The sequence below is a fragment of the Coregonus lavaretus genome, assembly GCF_964263955.1.
Source record: "Coregonus lavaretus genome assembly, chromosome: 2".
NCBI classification, from domain to species: Eukaryota; Metazoa; Chordata; class Actinopteri; order Salmoniformes; family Salmonidae; genus Coregonus; species Coregonus lavaretus.
Window position 1 is genome coordinate 84,430,853 of NC_139989.1, and position 22,110 is coordinate 84,452,962.

Genomic DNA, 22,110 nt, shown 5'->3' on the forward strand with positions numbered 1-22,110 from the left:
GACCACACACACACACACACACACACACACACACACACACACACACACACACACACTGGACACAAACACACACACACACTGGACACACACACACACACACTGGACACACACACACACACACACACACACACACACACACACACACACACACTGGACACACACACTGGACACACACACACAGACTGGACACACACACACTTGACACAAACACACACACACACTGGACAAACTCACACTGGACACACACACACACACTAGACACACACACACACACACTGAACACACACACTGGACACACACACTGGACACACACACACACTGGACACACACACACACTGGACACACACACTGAACACACACACACACACACTGGACACACTCTGGACACACACTGGACACACACACAAACTAGACATACACACACACACACTGGACACACACACACACACTGAACACACACACACTGGACACACACACACACACACACTGGATACACACACACTGAACACACACACACACTGGACACACACACACACACACACAGAACACACACACACACTGGACACACACACACACACACACACACACTGGACACACGCACACACACACACACACACACTGGATACACACACACTGGACACACACACACAAACACACTTGATACACACACACACACTGGACACACACACTGGACACACACACACACACACACAGACACACACACACTGGACACACACACACTGAACACACACATGCTGAACACACACACACACACACACACACACACTGAACACACACTGGATACACACACACACAAACACACACACACACACACAATGGACACACACACAAACAGTGGACACACACACGCACACACACTGGACACACACACACACAGGACAAACACACACACGAGACACACACACACACATACACACTGAACACACACACACACACTGAACACACACACTGGACACACACACAAACACACTGAACACACACACACACACACACACACTAGACACACACACACTGGACACACACACACTGAACACACACATGCTGAACACACACACACACACACACTGGACACACACACTGAACACACACTGGATACACACACACACACACAAACACACACACACTAGACACACACACACACAATGGACACACACACAAACAGTGGACACACACACGCACACACACTGGACACACACACACACACACTGGACATACACACACACTCACACACACACACACACACACAGGACACACACTGGACACACACACACACACACACTGGACCACACACACACTGGACACACACACACACTTGTTATGTCACCTCTGTAACCAGTTATCAAACATACTGACCTTTCTGACCCTATCCCATGGCCCTACTTTCTACAACTGAACATTTAAATTCCTCTATGAGTTTTGTTTCGTGTCCATTTACTTATCTATGTATTTGTTGTATATTGGGGTTGTGCCGCAGAGCATCATGGGGGTTTGTATGTGTTGAGATGATCACGTTCCAGATAAATGGTTGAACTGATTCCTGTCTCCTGTCTCATCATTATTGAATTGTTATACAGACGTGGTTATGAATCCAATGAGACATAACAAAAGATTGGTGATGAGTAAGTCTGAATCTACAGGAACTATTCTGTCTGGAAGAAGTGGGTTTTTTCAACTGCTTAAAACTGTTATTTTCTGTGGTACAGTCTAGGCTAATGTTAGCACAGTGTATTGCTAGCAGAGGCAAGTGCATAGTCGAGCTAGCTAAGAAAGACCGTTAACCAGTGGTGTAAAGTACTTAAATAAAAATACTTTAAAGTACTACTTAAGTCGTTTTTTGGGGTATCTGTACTTGACTTTACTATTCATATTTTTGACTACTTTTACTTTTACTTCACTACATTCCTAAAGAAAATAATATACTTTTTACTCCATACATTTTCCCTGACACCCAAAAGTACTCGTTACATTTTGAATGCTTAGCAGGACAGAAAATGGTCCAATTCACACACTAATCAAGAGAACATCCCTACTGCCTCTGATCTGGCGGATTCACTAAACACAAATGCTTTGTTTGTAAATTGTCTGAGTGTTGGAGTTTGCCTCTGGCTGAACGTGCATTTTAAAAACAAGAAAATTGTCTGGTTTGCTTTATGTAAGGAATTTGAAATGATTTATACTTGTACTTTTACTTTTGATACTTAAGTATATTTTAGCAATTACATTTACTTTTGATAATTAAGTATATTTAAAACCAAATACTTTTAGACTTTTACTCAAGTAGTATTTTACTGGGTGACTTTCACTTTTAGTTGAGTCATTTTCTATTAAGGTATCTTTACTTTTACTCAAGTATGACAATTGGGTACTTTTTCCACCACTGGAGTTAACATTGTCATGGACGGCAGAAAAGGACTCGAGATGGACATTTGAACGGGAAAACAACGTGATTAAAAAGGAGGAATATACAGTGATTAAAGGATAGGACATTTATTCAACTGTGAAGACAAACCTTTTATTTAAAACTGCTAAATGAGTGAACTTAGGAGGAAACGTCAGTGAGTGAAGTGAATGAAGATCATGTGACTGAGGAAAATATTGCTTTGGTTGAGGACAATATTGAAGTGAGTGACAATCAGGAGCTTATTGAGAAATGAACAATTATTGGAATTGTTGGAAACATTGGACAGTTTGATGAAAGTATTGATCAGTGGAGCTCATTTACAGAACGGTTTGAATATTTTGTTCTTGTAAATGACATGGATGAGGACAACACTGTGCCTACATGTTTTAGTGTAATTGGGCCAAAGACATTTAATTTACTAAGCAGACTGCTACAGCCAGTCAGAACAGGTAATAAGACGTATGGGGATATTGTTGATATACTTAAAGGACATTTTTCACCAGAACCACTAGATAATGCTGAAAGGTTCAGGTTCCACAGGAGACATCAGGAAGACGGAGAATCAGTAACAATGTTTGCTGCTGCATTAAAGAAACTACCAGAACACTGAGTTTAATGTTGTTCTAAATGACATCATTAGTGACAGACTAGTATGTGGGCTACGGAGTGAAGCTACACAAAAGAGACTGTTGACTGAAAGTCATCTGACCTTGGCAAAGGACATTGAAATCAGTGTGTCCATGGAACTAGCTGCTAAAGAGGCTCACCAGTTGAGTTCATCAGGAACTTAGTAGGTTCATCTAACAATCCTAATCATCAGCTGATACATTTTCATCACATACACAGGGTATACCTTACACCTAGAAAACATAATTTAATGAAAATCATAACCTCTCTTTGTGATCTATGTAATCAAGGTGCCTTGGACTCCTTTAATCATATGTACTGGGAGTGACCAGGGGACATTGTTTTGGAAAGTGATACCCTCTGTCTTATCTGCTGTACTGGATATCATCATACTTTGTTCCCCAAAACTGTTATCACGTAATGATAATTCACCACTATCATTACAGAAAAGACGTTTAATGTTGTCAGGTTTGACAGCAGCTAAAGTCAACCACCACGCCTCATTGGATCAGCACTTTTATAGATACAGTTGAAGTCGGAAGTTTACATACACCTTAGCCAAATACATTTAAACTCAGTTTATCACAATTCCTGACATTTAATCCTAGTAGAAATTCCCCGTCTTAGGTCAGTTAGGATCACCACTTTATTTTAAGAATGTGAAATGTCAGAATAATAGTAGATTGAATGATTTATTTCAGCTTTTATTTCTTTCATCGCATTCCCAGTGGGTCAGAAGTTTACATTCACTCAATTAGTATTTGGTAGCATTGCCTTTAAATTGTTTAACTTGGGTGAAACGTTTCGGGTAGCCTTCCACAAGCTTCCCACAATAAGTTGGGTGAATTATGGCCCATTCCTCCTGACAGAGCTGGTGTAACTGAGTCAGGTTTGTAGGCCTCCTTGCTCGCACACGCTTTTTCAGTTCTGCCCACACATTTTCTAAAGGATTGAGGTCAGGGCTTTGTGATGGCCACTCCAATACCTTGACTTTGTTGTCCTTAAGCCATTTTGCCACAACTTTGGAAGTATGCTTGGGGTCATTGTCCATTTGGAAGACCCATTTGCCACCAAGCTTTAACTTCCTGACTGATGTCTTGAGATGTCGCTTCAATATATCCACATAATTTGGTCATTATGGCCAAACAGTTCTATTTTGTTTCATCAGACTAGAGGACATTTCTCCAAAAAGTACAATCTTTGTCCCCATGTGCAGTTGCAAACCGTAGTCTGGCTTTTTTATGGAGGTTTTGGAGCAGTGGCTTCTCCTTGCTGAGCGGCCTTTCAGATTATGTCGATATAGGACTCATTTTACTGTGGATATAGATACTTTTGTGCCTGTTTACTCCAGCATCTTCACAAGGTCCTTTGCTGTTGTTCTGGGATTGATTTGCACTTTTCGCACCAAAGTACGTTCATCTCTAGGAGACAGAACGCGTCTCCTTCCTGAGCAGTATGACGGCTGCGTGGTCCCATGGTGTTTATACTTGCGCACTATTGTTTGTACAGATGAACGTGGTACCTTCAAGCGTTTGGAAATTGCTCCCAAGGATGAACCAGACTTGTGGAGGTCTACAATAATTTTTCTGAGGTCTTGGCTGATTATTTGTTTTGATTTCCCCATGTGTCAAACAAAGAGGCACTGAGTTTGAAGGTAGGCCTTGAAATACATCCACAGGGACACCTCCAATTGACTCAAATTATGTCAATTAGCCTATCAGAAGCTTCTAAAGCCATGACATCATTTTCTGGAATTTTCCAAGCTGTTTAAAGGCACAGTCAACTTAGTGTATGTAAACTTCTGACCCACTGGAATTGTGATGCAGTGAATTATAATTGAAATAATCTGTCTGTAAACAATGACTTGTGTCATAAACAAAGTATATGTCCTAACCGACTTGCCAAAACTATAGTTCATTAACAAGAAATGTGTGGAGTGGTTGAAAAATGAGTTTAAATGACTCCAACCTAAGTGTATGTAAACTTCTGACTTCAACGGTAGATATAGATGTATATATATATATATATATATATATATATATATATATATATATATATATATATATATATATATATATATATATATATACCATCACCCAACAGGGTTAGGGTTAGGACAACTGTCTATAATATAGATATAGATGTATATATATATACCATCACCCAACAGGGTTAGGGTTAGGACAACTGTCTATAATATAGATATAGATGTATATATATATACCATCACCCAACAGGGTTAGGGTTAGGACAACTGTCTATAATATAGATATAGATGTATATATATATACCATCACCCAACAGGGTTAGGGTTAGGACAACTGTCTATAATATAGATATAGATGTATATATATATATACCATCACCCAACAGGGTTAGGGTTAGGACAACTGTCTATAATATAGATATAGATGTATATATATATACCATCACCCAACAGGGTTAGGGTTAGGACAACTGTCTATAATATAGACCCCTATCTGTTAATGTGCATGAACACAAACACACATTTCTAAAGTAACACAAATGCGCCACACACACACACAGACACATTGTCAAAGCAACTCTTTCTGAACTTTGGTGTCCCTGATTTCTGCTTCTGTAGAACTAAAGCTGATATTTAATATGACCAAGTAAGTAATGATGGTGGTCTTTGACATTTTCTCAGTCCAGGTTTCATTGTGTTCTCTCCACCATGTTCCACACTGTAGCGGTAAGCAGAAGAACAGACAGTCATAGAGGGATACACCTTAACTCACACACACACACACACACACACACACACACACACACACACACACACACACACACAAACACACACACACACACACACACACACACACACGGTCAGCATATAACTTTGTCCAAGTGGTGTTAAGAATGTTTGTCTTAACTAGCCTGATAACTCCAACATGTCTGATATGAACATTGACATAAACCCTCTACATACTTGAGTTTCTCCAGTCTGCAGTGTGGATCCTCCAGTCCAGCAGAGAGCAGTCTGACTCCTGAGTCTCCTGGGTGATTGTAGCTCAGGTCCAGCTCTCTCAGGTGTGAGGGGTTTGACTTCAGAGCTGAGACCAGAGAAGCACAGCCTTCCTCTGTGACTAGACAGCCTGACAGCCTGCAAAGAGTCAAATCATATTAAAACCACACTGCTATTCTTAGGTGGTGAAAATAGAGTGGCAGTGTATTTTATAATATTTTCAGATATAGAGTATCATTGTCCTGAGGGGGGGGGGGGGGATCTTTGTGCCTCTGAAACTTTCTCATACATCATTATTTACGATTCATTCATGATTATTAAAATCATGGTAGCAACTAACAGAAAATGCATTCAACAAGTTTGTAGTCACAAGCTTGATGTAATCACTGCAGGCAAGGAACATGGGACCAAATACTAAACTGTTGACTACTTTAATACTAGATACATAAAGTACTTTAATTTCTGAAAGGGAAAAACAGGTATGAATGAATACTCTAAAATAAAAGGTGACATTCTATATTGTTGCCTAATATGAAACGTTCTATCTCCTATCCAAAATGCTGGAGAAGAGCGCCAAATTTAAAACTGTAAGCTTCACTGTCCAAACACATATGGTGTGGACTATGTGTGCCTGGTAAACACATGTGGATCTGGTGAACAGTTATCACTTGTTGACCAACTACAGGAATACTGACCTCAGAGTCTCCAGTTTATAGTGGGGATTCCCCAGTCCAGCAGAGAGCAGCTTCACTCCTGAATCCTTCAGGTCATTGTTACTCAGATCCAGCTCTCTCAGGTGTGAGGGGTTTGACCTCAGAGCTGAGATCAGAGAAGCACAGCCTTCCTCTGTGACTAGACAGCCTGACAGCCTGCAAAGAGTCAAATCATATTAAAACCACACTGCTATTCTTTGGTGGTGAAAATAGTGGCAGTATATTTTTTCAACATTTTCAGTTAAATCAGTGTCCTGAAACCTGCTCTATCTGGATGTATCATTATTAGAAATGACAAATTATCAAAGTATTGCTTGTAGAGATAAACATGTATAGTCCAAATATTTGAATAGACTGACCAGAGCAGTTTAAAAAGCAGTATCAGTAAAAGACAGACAGTGAGGTATCAGATTTAGATTGTATTGAGTATACAGTCCACACCATATCTACAGTGCATTCAAAAAGTATTCAGACCCCTTGACCTTTTCCACATTTTGTTAAGTTACAGCCTTATTCTAAAATATATTAAATTAGTTATTTTTCCCCATCAATTTACACACAATACCCCATAATGACAAAGTGAAAACAGGTTTTTAGACATGTTTGCAAATATATAGAAATACCTTATTTACAGAAGTTTTCAGACCCTTTGCTATGAGATTCGAAATTGAGCTCATGTGCATCCTGTTTCCGTTGATCATCCCTGAGATGTTTCTACAACTTGATTGGATTCCACCTGTGGTAAATTCAATTGATTGGACATGATTTGGAAAGGCACACACCTGTCTATATAAGGTCCCACAGTTGACAGTGCATGTCAGAGCAAAAACCAAGCCATGAGGTCGAAGGAATTGTCCGTAGAGCTCCGAGACAGGATTGTGCCGAGGGGAAGGGTACCAAAAAATGTCTGCAGCATTGAAGGTCCCCAAGAACACAGTGGCCTCCATCATTCTTAAATGGAATAAGTTTGGAACCACCAAGATTCTTCCTAGAGCTTGCCGCCCGGCCAAACTGAGCAATTGGGGGAGAAGGGCCTTGGTCAGGGAGGTGACCAAGAACCCGATGGTCACTCTGACAGAGCTCCAGAGTTCCTCTGTGGATATGGGAGAACCTTCCAGAAGGACATCTCTGCAGCACTCCACCAATCAGGCCTTTATGGTAGAGTGGCCAGACGGAAGCCACTCCTCAGTAAAAGGCACATGACAGCCCGCTTGGAGTTTGCCAAAAGGCACCTAAAGACTCTCAGACCATGAGAAACAAGATTCTCTGGTCTGATGAAACCAAGATTGATCTCTTTGGCCTGAATGCCAAGCGTCACAGTCTGGAGGAAACCTGGCACCATCCCTACGGTGAAACATGGTGGTGGCAGCATGCTGTGGGGATGTTTTTTAGTGGCAGGGAGACTAGTCAGGATCGAGGGAAAGATGAACAGAGCAAAGTACAGAGAGATCCTTGATGAAAACCTGCTCCAGAGCGCTCTGGACCTCAGACTGGGGTGAAGGTTCACCTTCCAACAGGACAAGGAGCCTAAGCACACAACACAGGAGTTCTAAAAACCCATAACTTTGTCATTATGGGATGTTGTGTGTAGATTGATGAGGGAAAAAAACAGTTTAATCAATTTTAGAATAAGGCTTTAACGTAACAAAATGTGGAAAAAGTCAAGGAGTCTGAATACTTTCCGAAAGCACTGTGTAACTATACACTATATATACAGCAGTATGTGGACACCCTTTCAAATGAGTGGATTTGGATATTTCAGCCACACCGGTTGCTGACAGGTGTATAAAATCGAGCACACAGCCATGCAATCTCCATAGACACTGAGCGGTCCCGTTCTGTGAGCTTGTGTGGCCTACAACTTCACGGCTGAGCCGTTGTTGCTCCTAGACGTTTCCACTTCACAATAAAAGCACTTACAGTTGACCGGGGCAGCTCTAGCAGGGCAGAAATGTGACTTGTTGGAAAGGTGGCATTCTATGACGGTGCCATGTTGAAAGTCAATGAGCACTTCAGTAAGGCCATTCTACTGCCAATGTTTGTCTATGGAGATTGCATAGCTGTGTGCTCGATTTCATACACCTGTCAGCAACGGGTTTGGCTGTATATATATAGTGTATTTCCCTGGTATATTACTCATTTCTCACCCGTCCAGTTATGCTGCTCTGGCGCCATCCGGTGGACAGCTGGGAACACAACTTCAACTCCATTACATTCAATGTATCCCACAAAGTGCCACTTGGCTGGACAAAGCAGTCTGAATGGAAATCAGGTACATATATGAAATCAAGCAGACACACAGCCTTACATGTCATATCACTGAGTCTCAGTTTGAATCACGGTTTAAACATAACAAGTCATTGCAAGTGAAAACATTTCTCAATTAGGTTTTAGGTTTTATTTATTCACACCAAAGAAAATAAGTGAAAGACAAAACACTGCAGATAAATAAACAGGTAAAAACGGTGTTCAGGTGAGGCTGGAAGCCCAAAAGGCCTGATATGAAAATAAACAGGTAAAAACGGTGTTCAGGTGAGGCTGGAATCGCAAAATGGCTGATATGAAAATAAACAGGTAAAAACGGTGTTCAGGTGAGACTGGAAGAAAAAACATGTTTGATTATGTATGTGTGTGAGAGAGAATCAGGCTACATGGAGGATTATTGGGTAGTTTGGTTCATCAGGCTGACCCCCAGTCTTCATGGAGGGGATTATTGGGTAGTTCGGTTCATCAGGCTGACCCCCAGTCTTCATGGAGTGGATTATTGGGTAGTTTGGTACATCAGGCTGACCCCCAGTCTTCATGGAGGGGATTATTGGGTAGTTTGGTTCATCAGGCTGACCCCCAGTCTTCATGGAGGGGATTATTGGGTAGTTTGGTTCATCAGGCTGACCCCCAGTCTTCATGGAGGGGATTATTGAGAGTCCAGCATGTCAGGGGATGAGGTGAGGGGTGGGGGGTGAGAGCAGCAGTGGGGGATGGGTAGCTAGTCCTTGATTGGCTGTAGTCCTGGGAGCCACAACTGCCAAGAGAAATTCAATCTACCCTTTTTATCAGCCAAGCCAACATACTGTTTTACACACCCTTTGTGTTTACTGTTAATATTTATATTTAAAATCAACATAGTTGTCACCATATTTGCTAAAGTAACATCAAAGTCGGCATAGCTAATAGAACTAACGCATTAGTAAACCCGCTACAATCATGCAGTAACGTTACAGTGTACAGTCAGTAAGCAGTTACACCGGCAGGCCCCAGTGGCAATACATTTGTAAAACCAAAAGCTTACCTTGACTTGGAAGAGTTCCAGTGTTGTGTTGGATAGTCATTACCAGCCAGCTAACATAGCATCCCTCTGTTTGAGCAGAGTGTTTCAGTAGGCTAAACTAGCTAGCTGCATTTGCTAGCTAAGTAAGTAAAACTGAAAAAACATGACAGTCTTTCTCTCTCTCTACTCACCACATTTTATGCACTGTAGTGCTAGCTAGCTGTAGCTTATGCTTTCAGTACTAGATTCATTCTCTGGTCCTTTGATTGGGTGGACAACATGTTTGTTCATGCTGCAAGAGCTCTGATAGGTTGGAGGACGTCCTCCTGTCATAGTTACTGTGTAAGTCTATGGAAGGGGGTGAGGACCATGAGCCTCCTAGGTTTTGTATTGAAGTCAATGTACCCAGAGGAGGACGGAAGCTAGCAGTCCTCCGGCTACACCATGGTGCTACCCTACAGAGTGCTGTTGAGGCTACTGCAGACCTTCTTTGCAAAATAATGTGTTTTAAATCATTATTTGGTGATATGTGATTATATTTAGTATAGTTTTATCTAAAAATGATTTTATTTTTATGAAATTCAGTGAGGAGGATGGTCCTCCCCTTCCTCCTCTGAGGAGCCTCCAGATCACTGACTTCCTGAAATGTTCGAGGGACCTCGTTGGGTACCTCCCCTCTTTCCCAAAGAGGAGGAAGAAGGGAGAGAACCCAGTTGTCATCTGCTTCTTGGTCCTCAGCCCAAACATGATGGACTCTAAACATTCAGGCCACCTTTCAGGCTGCTCATCCACCAGAGGGTCCTGAAAATACAAGTACAATTGTTGGACATCTGACAGACATGGTAGAGGCCAGATTGTACACCTCAATACTTAGAATGTATAGCAGGTTGTCACTGTATACAGTCTTAGTACCTACCTTTGAACGGTTCCATTCATACACCTGGTGAAGTAGTCCCCCATTGTGCAGATGTAGGTATTGTTACCACTGTTGGGTACAAGTGGCCCCACCAGGTCCATTCCCACCAACTCCCAGGGTTCTGAGGTCTGAAAAATAATTCCATACTTTGCCTTAATAACTGACGGCTAGTGTTGATATTTATCGCTTTTTAAATCATTGACATTGGGATGATTCATAGACAGCTCCATCATTATAATTGTACCTTCACAGATGTATAATTCACTTCCTGAATGGCACAGCCAGAATTCCACCTCTGCCTTCTGTTCAACAATAGGTCTTTCCACTGGCAGCTAGGACATCGGGACACCTCTCCCTTCTGTTTAACAATAGGTCTTTCCCCTGGCAGTTAGGACATTGGGACACCTCTCCCTTCTGTTTAACAATAGGTCTTTCCCCTGGCAGTTAGGACATTGGGACACCTCTCCCTTCTGTTTAACAATAGGTCTTTCCCCTGGCAGTTAGGACATTGGGACACCTCTGCCTTCTGTTTAACAATAGGTATTTCCCCTGGCAGTTAGGACATCGGGACACCTCTCCCTTCTGTTTAACAATAGGTCTTTCCTCTGGCACCTTAAGAGAAGATACATACAAGACGTGTGGCATTGTTGAAGCCTCCTCATTTTCTCTAAGGACACCAAATCAACTAAATGCACTTCATCTCCATGAATAACAATGAACAAGCAGAGTTTGACTCAAAGGTGTGTGACCATTAACATTGGCTACATATCCATTGTCCTTCTACCAAAGTGTGGACTTGCACATTTCTTCTGGTCTAATGGATTTACTAATGGTGTAAAGTAGCTCAAACCAATTTCAGGTGGCTTCATCAACATTTTGGCCAGGGCCCACAGGGTTCCATAGGGTTCCATAGGGTTCCACAGGGTTCTACAGGGTTCCATAGGGTTCCACAGGGTTCCACAGGGTTCCATAGGGTTCCATTGGGTTCCACAGAGTTCCATAGGGTTCTATAGGGTTCTATAGGGTTCCATAGGGTTCCATAGGGTTCCATATGGTTCCATACGGTCCCACAGGGTTCCATAAGGTCCCACAGGGTTCCACAGGGTCCCACAGGGTTCTGGTCAAATGTAGTGTATTATACAGGGCAAAGTTTTAGGGAATATGGTGCCCTTTGGGACGCATTCCTCCAGTTGAGCCCCACCCTGCCTATTGTAAATCATTTCTCCATCCCATTCCTCCCGTTGAGCCCCACCCAGCCTATTGTAAATCATTTCTCCATCCCGTTCCTCCCGTTGAGCCCCACCCTGCCTATTGTAAATCATTTCTCCATCCCATTCCTCCAGTTGAGCCCCACCCTGCGTATTGTAAATCATTTCTCCATCCCATTCCTCCCGTTGAGCCCCACCCTGCCTATTGTAAATCATTTCTCCATCCCATTCCTCCAGGAGCCCCACCCTGCCTATTGTAAATAATTTCTCCATCCCATTCCTCCAGGAGCCCCACCCTGCCTATTGTAAATCATTTCTCCATCCCATTCCTCCAGTTGAGCCCCACCCTGCCTATTGTAAATCATTTCTCCATCCCATTCCTCCAGTTAATCAAATGAAGAGGAAAGGCTGTGACTATAATTGATGTAGTAAATGAATCTTCCCGTCAATAACTTATTTTGATAAACTTCCTTTATTGTATAGGTGTGTGTCGCTTTGGAAGGTTTAATAAAACATTCATCTAGCCAAAAACTCCATCTTTTCATTGATGGAATATTCAATAGACTGAATATGAATGTACTAATGAGATGAATGAGTTGCGTTTCAGTCATGTGTGGTGTTGTTGCCATTCAGCCACATCTAGCCTTGGTGTGGAACAACTGATAACTGACTAAATACCTCAGCCTTAGGAAATCACTGGGGAAAGAAGTCACACTTCCACTTTTCACTCATCTCTATTTGACTTGCTGTAATACAGAGCTACAGGCCGTATTAAATCATACATTACATCTCTAACCAGAGATACAGGCCGTATTAAATCATACATTACATCTCTAACCAGAGATACAGGCCGTATTAAATCATTCATTACATCTCTAACCAGAGATACAGGCCGTATTAAATCATACATTACATCTCTAACCTTTTCTTCATTTAGTCTTCATTGAAAATGAAAGCATTGTCTTCCTTTATTCCCCATTTCAATAAGTAAAGAGCAATACCAGTTTTAATGGCCAGCAGGCTCTGACAAGATCCAGAAACTATTAACATTTCAAGACCCTATGGTCAGATGGATTTTCATAAAGACCTCATGGTAAATAATAGAATCCAAGTATCTGGGTTTGTGGAGGGGGGGAGGGGTCAGCGACTTGAGGGGGAGACAGATTCAGTGGAGGCAGCGACAGGCAGGTAGCAGTTAGAGGGGTCCAGGTGGGATTGGACCAGGCACGTCCAGGTGTCAGGCCAGGGTGTCCTCAGTCACGGTCCTGGAGCCTCAGCCCCTCCGGAAGGGGAGACAGAGAGAAAAGATGAGGGTTAGTGAGAGTATTTACTAAGACCATAGGACACCACATACACTGGGAGTAGAGACTAGTGAGACTAAGACCATAGGACACCACATACACTGGGAGTAGAGACTAGTGAGACCATAGGACACCACATACACTGGGAGTAGAGACTAGTGAGACTAAGACCATAGGACACCACATACACTGGGAGTAGAGACTAGTGAGACTAAGACCATAGGACACCACATACACTGGGGGTAGAGACTAGTGAGACCATAGGACACCACATACACTGGGAGTAGAGACTAGTGAGACTAAGACCATAGGACACCACATACACTGGGAGTAGAGACTAGTGAGACTAAGACCATAGGACACCACATACACTGGGAGTAGAGACTAGTTAGACTAAGACCATAGGACACCACATACACTGGGAGTAGAGACTAGTGAGACTAAGACCATAGGACACCACATACACTGGGAGTAGAGACTAGTGAGACAAAGACCATAGGACACCACATACACTTGGAGTAGAGACTAGTGAGACCATAGGACACCACATACACTGGGAGTAGAGACTAGTGAGACCATAGGACACCACATACACTGGGAGTAGAGACTAGTGAGACTAAGACCATAGGACACCACATACACTGGGAGTAGAGACTAGTGAGACTAAGACCATAGGACACCACATACACTGGGAGTAGAGACTACTGAGACTAAGACCATAGGACACCACATACACTGGGAGTAGAGACTAGTGAGACCATAGGACACCACATACACTGGGAGTAGAGACTAGTGAGACTAAGACCATAGGACACCACATACACTGGGAGTAGAGACTAGTGAGACCATAGGACACCACATACACTGGGAGTAGAGACTAGTGAGACTAAGTCCATAGGACACCACATACACTGGGGGTAGAGACTAGTGAGACTAAGACCATAGGACAACACATACACTGGGAGTAGAGACTAGTGAGACCATAGGACACCACATACACTGGGAGTAGAGACTAGTGAGACTAAGACCATAGGACACCACATACACTGGGAGTAGAGACTAGTGAGACTAAGACCATAGGACACCACATACGCTGGGAGTAGAGACTAGTGAGACTAAGACCATAGGACACCACATACACTGGGAGTAGAGACTACTGAGACTAAGACCATAGGACACCACATACACTGGGAGTAGAGACTAGTGAGACTATGACCATAGGACACCACATACACTGGGAGTAGAGACTAGTGAGACCATAGGACACCACATACACTGGGGGTAGAGACTAGTGAGACCATAGGACACCACATACACTGGGAGTAGAGACTAGTGAGACCATAGGACACCACATACACTGGGAGTAGAGACTAGTGAGACTAAGACCATAGGACACCACATACACTGGGAGTAGAGACTAGTGAGACCATAGGACACCACATACACTGGGAGTAGAGACTAGTGAGACTAAGACCATAGGACACCACATACACTGGGGGTAGAGAATAATCAATAGTGTTGCTGTGGACACCGGATAATCTGACTAACACACACCTGTTTGACCTCTCTGAGATACTTATGTTCCTTTTCTGAGTCAATGCAGGAAGCATTCATTGTCCTGTGTTTGTGTTAACCATGGCAACCAGCATTGTAAATAAAGAGATGTGCAGAAAGATAATCAGCCTCTGTGTCTGTGGATCCTTTCCCGTTAATGTATTTTTCATGTCAGCCAGGCCCATCTTTTTAAAGAAACACCATTTATTTACATCTCTAGTTGAGTAAAATAAGTAGTTTTGTTCTGGTCACAAGATAATCAGAAAATTGCGGTAAGTAGCGCCACACTCAAGCAGAAACCGGAATGTTCTATTCTGGCCAGGTCCATCTTTTCAAAGAAAACACCATTTAATTCTATCTCTATTTGAACGAATTAGGTAGTTTTGTTGTGATCAACCAGGAAATCCTAACAATTCAGGTAAATAACACCACAGTCAGGCAGAAAAGTCTGAATGTTCTATCATAAAGTGAGTCCAATTAGTTTCCCTGGCTGATATTGCTTCTACATAGAAATACTATGAGAGTAAATGAATAGATGCCATTCACTGCTATAAACCTGCCTCCAATATAATCAGCTAGTTTCCACAGACCCACCGCGGACCTTCGCGTGTAAAGGCGTTTTATGGTCTGTTTTGTCAACCAGCCCAGATGATCCCAATAATGTAGGTTGCCTAGTAACCGATTCCCTCCTCTGGTATGTTCTATTGTGAACTGTGTGTATTTCCAGCTAAGTCCCCTCCTGTTCCCTGATTAAGAGGTGATGACCACTCCACTCTACTACCATTGTCAACTCTGTCCTGACATGAACTGAAGCCACGTCTCATGTGCCCGCTCATCCACTGGCACATTGAAATGTTTCCTCTCCAAGCACGGTGAGTACCCCTATCAATTTTCTCTCGTTACTGTATGTAGAGTCAATCACATACAGAAACACAATCACATTATTACACATCAATGGTTTTACTCCTTGCTTGGACTATCTCCTTCTCAGCTCTTTGTTCTCTAACTGTGTAGTGTGTTGTGTTGTTGTTTTTTGTCTTCCCAGTCAATTCCTGTCCTGCACTGAAGTCAAGCCTCTGAACACCTCAACACATGCCTCGTACCCTCATTCAATCACTGCTGTGATCCCTTCCCAACACTGTGGAAGTAGCCCTCTCATTCAATCACTGCTGTGATCCTTTCCCAACACTGTGGAAGTAGCCCTCTCATTCAATCACTGCTGTGATCCCTTCCCAACACTGTGGAAGTAGCCCTCTCATTCAATCACTGCTGTGATCACTTCCCAACACTGTGGAAGTAGCCCTCTCATTCAATCACTGCTGTGATCACTTCCCAACACTGTGGAAGTAGCCCTCTCATTCAATCACTGCTGTGATCCCTTCCCAACACTGTGGAAGTAGCCCTCTCATTCCCATTCCCTATAATATTGTACTATAAATGTCTTTATTAAATGCTTTAGGTTAAAATAATTACTCTTTGACGATTTTTGAAACACACTTTGACATCTCCGTGCGTTCCGCGCCTATACCGTGGGTCTCCCATCCTCCTTGATTTTTCAAGTCACCAGCCTCCGCTGCTTTGTTACCAGTACAGTAGAGGAAATACTATTCTTCTTGGATAGACAGTAGTATGAATACCTGTGTTACCAGTACAGTAGAGGAAATACCCTTCTTCTTGGATAGACAGTAGTATGAATACCTGTGTTACCAGTACAGTAGAGGAAAGACCCTTCTTCTTGGATAGACAGTAGTATGAATACCTGTGTTACCAGTAGAGGAAAGACCCTTCTTCTTGGATAGACAGTAGTATGAATACCTGTGTTACCAGTACAGTAGAGGAAAGACTCTTCTTCTTGGATAGACAGTAGTATGAATACCTGTGTTACCAGTACAGTAGAGGAAAGACCCTTCTTCTTGGATAGACAGTAGTATGAATACCTGTGTTACCAGTACAGTAGAGGAAAGACCCTTCTTCTTGGATAGACAGTAGTATGAATACCTGTGTTACCAGTAGAGGAAAGACCCTTCTTCTTGGATAGACAGTAGTATGAATACCTGTGTTACCAGTACAGTAGAGGAAAGACTCTTCTTCTTGGATAGACAGTAGTATGAATACCTGTGTTACCAGTACAGTAGAGGAAAGACCCTTCTTCTTGGATAGACAGTAGTATGAATACCTGTGTTACCAGTACAGTAGAGGAAAGACCCTTCTTCTTGGATAGACAGTAGTATGAATACCTGTGTTACCAGTACAGTAGAGGAAAGACTCTTCTTCTTGGATAGACAGTAGTATGAATACCTGTGTTACCAGTACAGTAGAGGAAAGACTCTTCTTCTTGGATAGACAGTAGTATGAATACCTGTGTTACCAGTACAGTAGAGGAAAGACTCTTCTTCTTGGATAACAGTAGTATGAATACCTGTGTTACCAGTACAGTAGAGGAAAGACTCTTCTTCTTGGATAGACAGTAGTATGAATACCTGTGTTACCAGTAGAGGAAAGACCCTTCTTCTTGGATAGACAGTAGTATGAATACCTGTGTTACCAGTAGAGTAGAGGAAAGACCCTTCTTCTTGGATAGACAGTAGTATGAATACCTGTGTTACCAGTACAGTAGAGGAAAGGCTCTTCTTCTTGGATAGACAGTAGTATGAATACCTGTGTTACCAGTAGAGGAAAGACCCTTCTTCTTGGATAGACAGTAGTATGAATACCTGTGTTACCAGTACAGTAGAGGAAAGACCCTTCTTCTTGGATAGACAGTAGTATGAATACCTGTGTTACCAGTAGAGTAGAGGAAAGACCCTTCTTCTTGGATAGACAGTAGTATGAATACCTGTGTTACCAGTACAGTAGAGGAAAGACCCTTCTTCTTGGATAGACAGTAGTATGAATACCTGTGTTACCAGTACAGTAGAGGAAAGGCTCTTCTTCTTGGATAGACAGTAGTATGAATACCTGTGTTACCAGTAGAGGAAAGACCCTTCTTCTTGGATAGACAGTAGTATGAATACCTGTGTTACCAGTACAGTAGAGGAAAGACTCTTCTTCTTGGATAGACAGTAGTATGAATACCTGTGTTACCAGTACAGTAGAGGACAGACCCTTCTTCTTGGATAGACAGTAGTATGAATACCTGTGTTACCAGTACAGTAGAGGAAAGACTCTTCTTCTTGGATAGACAGTAGTATGAATACCTGTGTTACCAGTACAGTAGAGGAAAGACTCTTCTTCTTGGATAGACAGTAGTATGAATACCTGTGTTACCAGTACAGTAGAGGAAAGACTCTTCTTCTTGGATAGACAGTAGTATGAATACCTGTGTTACCAGTACAGTAGAGGAAAGACCCTTCTTCTTGGATAGACAGTAGTATGAATACCTGTGTTACCAGTACAGTAGAGGAAAGACCCTTCTTCTTGGATAGACAGTAGTATGAATACCTGTGTTACCAGTACAGTAGAGGAAAGACTCTTCTTCTTGGATAGACAGTAGTATGAATACCTGTGTTACCAGTACAGTAGAGGAAAGACCCTTCTTCTTGGATAGACAGTAGTATGAATACCTGTGTTACCAGTACAGTAGAGGAAATACCCTTCTTCTTGGATAGACAGTAGTATGAATACCTGTGTTACCAGTACAGTAGAGGAAAGACCCTTCTTCTTGGATAGACAGTAGTATGAATACCTGTGTTACCAGTACAGTAGAGGAAAGACCCTTCTTCTTGGATAGACAGTAGTATGAATACCTGTGTTACCAGTACAGTAGAGGAAAGACCCTTCTTCTTGGATAGACAGTAGTATGAATACCTGTGTTACCAGTACAGTAGAGGAAAGACCCTTCTTCTTGGATAGACAGTAGTATGAATACCTGTGTTACCAGTACAGTAGAGGAAAGACCCTTCTTCTTGGATAGACAGTAGTATGAATACCTGTGTTACCAGTAGAGTAGAGGAAAGACCCTCTTCTTGGATAGACAGTAGTATGAATACCTGTGTTACCAGTACAGTAGAGGAAAGGCTCTTCTTCTTGGATAGACAGTAGTATGAATACCTGTGTTACCAGTAGAGGAAAGACCCTTCTTCTTGGATAGACAGTAGTATGAATACCTGTGTTACCAGTACAGTAGAGGAAAGACCCTTCTTCTTGGATAGACAGTAGTATGAATACCTGTGTTACCAGTAGAGTAGAGGAAAGACCCTTCTTCTTGGATAGACAGTAGTATGAATACCTGTGTTACCAGTACAGTAGAGGAAAGACCCTTCTTCTTGGATAGACAGTAGTATGAATACCTGTGTTACCAGTACAGTAGAGGAAAGGCTCTTCTTCTTGGATAGACAGTAGTATGAATACCTGTGTTACCAGTAGAGGAAAGACCCTTCTTCTTGGATAGACAGTAGTATGAATACCTGTGTTACCAGTACAGTAGAGGAAAGACTCTTCTTCTTGGATAGACAGTAGTATGAATACCTGTGTTACCAGTACAGTAAAGGAAAGACCCTTCTTCTTGGATAGACAGTAGTATGAATACCTGTGTTACCAGTACAGTAGAGGAAAGACCCTTCTTCTTGGATAGACAGTAGTATGAATACCTGTGTTACCAGTACAGTAGAGGAAAGACTCTTCTTCTTGGATAGACAGTAGTATGAATACCTGTGTTACCAGTACAGTAGAGGAAAGACCCTTCTTCTTGGATAGACAGTAGTATGAATACCTGTGTTACCAGTACAGTAGAGGAAAGACCCTTCTTCTTGGATAGACAGTAGTATGAATACCTGTGTTACCAGTACAGTAGAGGAAAGACCCTTCTTCTTGGATAGACAGTAGTATGAATACCTGTGTTACCAGTACAGTAGAGGAAAGACCCTTCTTCTTGGATAGACAGTAGTATGAATACCTGTGTTACCAGTACAGTAGAGGAAAGACCCTTCTTCTTGGATAGACAGTAGTATGAATACCTGTGTTACCAGTACAGTAGAGGAAAGACCCTTCTTCTTGGATAGACAGTAGTATGAATACCTGTGTTACCAGTACAGTAGAGGAAAGACTCTTCTTCTTGGATAGACAGTAGTATGAATACATGTGTTACCAGTACAGTAGAGGAAAGACCCTTCTTCTTGACACGCCCCAGCAGCAGTGGATGCAGCAAGGTTGATCTGCTCCTGTTTGGGAGACATCCAACAGAAACCAACCACCTCACACTCCAGCCACTACATTTGGTCTTGATGCATTGTGGGAGGTCAGCAGGTACTTGGTCCACCTTCTAAGTTCCACTGATTTTGGTGGCCAGAAGGGTGACATAAGCACCTGCTGCCAACTATATGAAGCAGAAACATTAAACAATCAATGATCACATATTTCCAAGTAGTGTTTTCCATATCTTGGATGTGTAACTACAGGATGTGTAGCTACAGGATGTGTAACTACAGGATGTGTAGCTACAGGATGTGTAACTACAGGATGTGTAACTGCAGGATGTGTAACTGCAGGAAGTGTAACTGCAGGAAGTGTAACTACAGGACGTGTAGCTACAGGATGTGTAACTACAGGATGTGTAACTGCAGGATGTGTAACTGCAGGAAGTGTAACAACAGGATGTGTAACTACAGGATGTGTAACTACAGGATGTGTAACTACAGGATGTGTAACTACAGGATGTGTAGCTACAGGATGTGTAACTACAGGACGTAACAACAGGATGTGTAACAACAGGATGTGTAACAACAGGATGTGTAACTACAGGATGTGTAACTACAGGATGTGTAACTACAGGATGTGTAGCTACAGGATGTGTAACTACAGGATGTGTAACTGCAGGATGTGTAACTGCAGGAAGTGTAACTGCAGGAAGTGTAACTGCAGGAAGTGTAACTGCAGGAAGTGTAACTGCAGGATGTGTAACTACAGGATGTGTAACTACAGGATGTGTAACTGCAGGAAGTGTAACTGCAGGAAGTGTAACTGCAGGAAGTGTAACTGCAGGAAGTGTAACTACAGGATGTGTAACTACAGGATGTGTAACTCCAGTATTTAAAATGAAGTAATGTGTCAAATGGATGAATCTCCACACCTGCACCATGTCTCACACATGCTGGACATTATCCTGGACTCATTTTTTCACTGATTTATGGGAGAAGGCTGCCTTCAGCTGAGTCAGTGTCCTTCTTGAGGCTTCACTGTGGTCTGAAAAGAGACAATCCATTATGTCCTTAAGGATGTTTGTTAATAATACATTTGAGGTTTCCCACAGAACAATGTCAATTTGGATGGATTATTTAGATACAAGGCTCCAATTGTCGTTTATTCTGCACAGATTGGCAGAGTCAATATCATTTCCTTATATTCATAGTTTCCTACGTCATAACGTATGAGTGGGTGTGAATACTTGTTTTAATACCTTTTGGTTATTAACAAATGTACATTGTTGTATTTCTATGTAATCACCTGGAGGAGTAGAATCTCTTTGTGGAATTCCTGTGGCGCCTCAATAAGACCTTCCAGTCTTGCAGTGGCTGTTGCTCCAGTGTTGCGTGATCTTTTAGAGTGGATCATCTGCTCAACACTGAGGCCATCTCCACAGGACAGGTACCAAGGCCCCATCCACAACCAGAACATACTGAAACAAGATTCTCTGGTCTGATGAAACCAAGATTGAACTCTTTGGCCTGAATGCCAAGCGTCACGTCTGGTGGAAACCTGTCACCATCTCTACAATGAAGCATGGTGGTGGCAGCATCTAGGAGACTAGTCAGGATCGAGGCAAAGATGAACAGAGCGAAATACAGAGTGATCCTTGATGAAAACCTGCTCAGGACCTCAGACTGGGGCGAAGTTTCACCTTCCAACAGGACAACGACCCTATGCACACAGCCAAGACAACGCAGGAGTGGCTTCTGGAAAAGTCTCTGAATGTCCTTGAGCGGCCCAGCCAGAGCCATACAGAGACTGAGAGAGACATCAGCTAACAGTTTGCCCTGACCAAGGCCCTTCTCCTTGATTTGCTAGTTTGGTCAAGCAGCCAGCTCTAGGAAGTGTTTTAGTGGTTCCAAACTTCTTCCATTTAAGAATGATGGAGGCCATTGTGTTCTTGGGGACCTTCAATGCTGCAGAAATGTTTT

The 22,110-nt window shown here is 42.4% G+C and overlaps 1 long non-coding RNA gene across 1 annotated transcript in view; it reads right to left on the reverse strand.

Annotated features, from left to right (window-relative positions):
• LOC311142441 overlaps positions 1 to 22,110 on the reverse strand; it is a 1,015,744-nt gene that overhangs the window by 177,821 nt on the left and 815,813 nt on the right. The window lies entirely within an intron of this gene.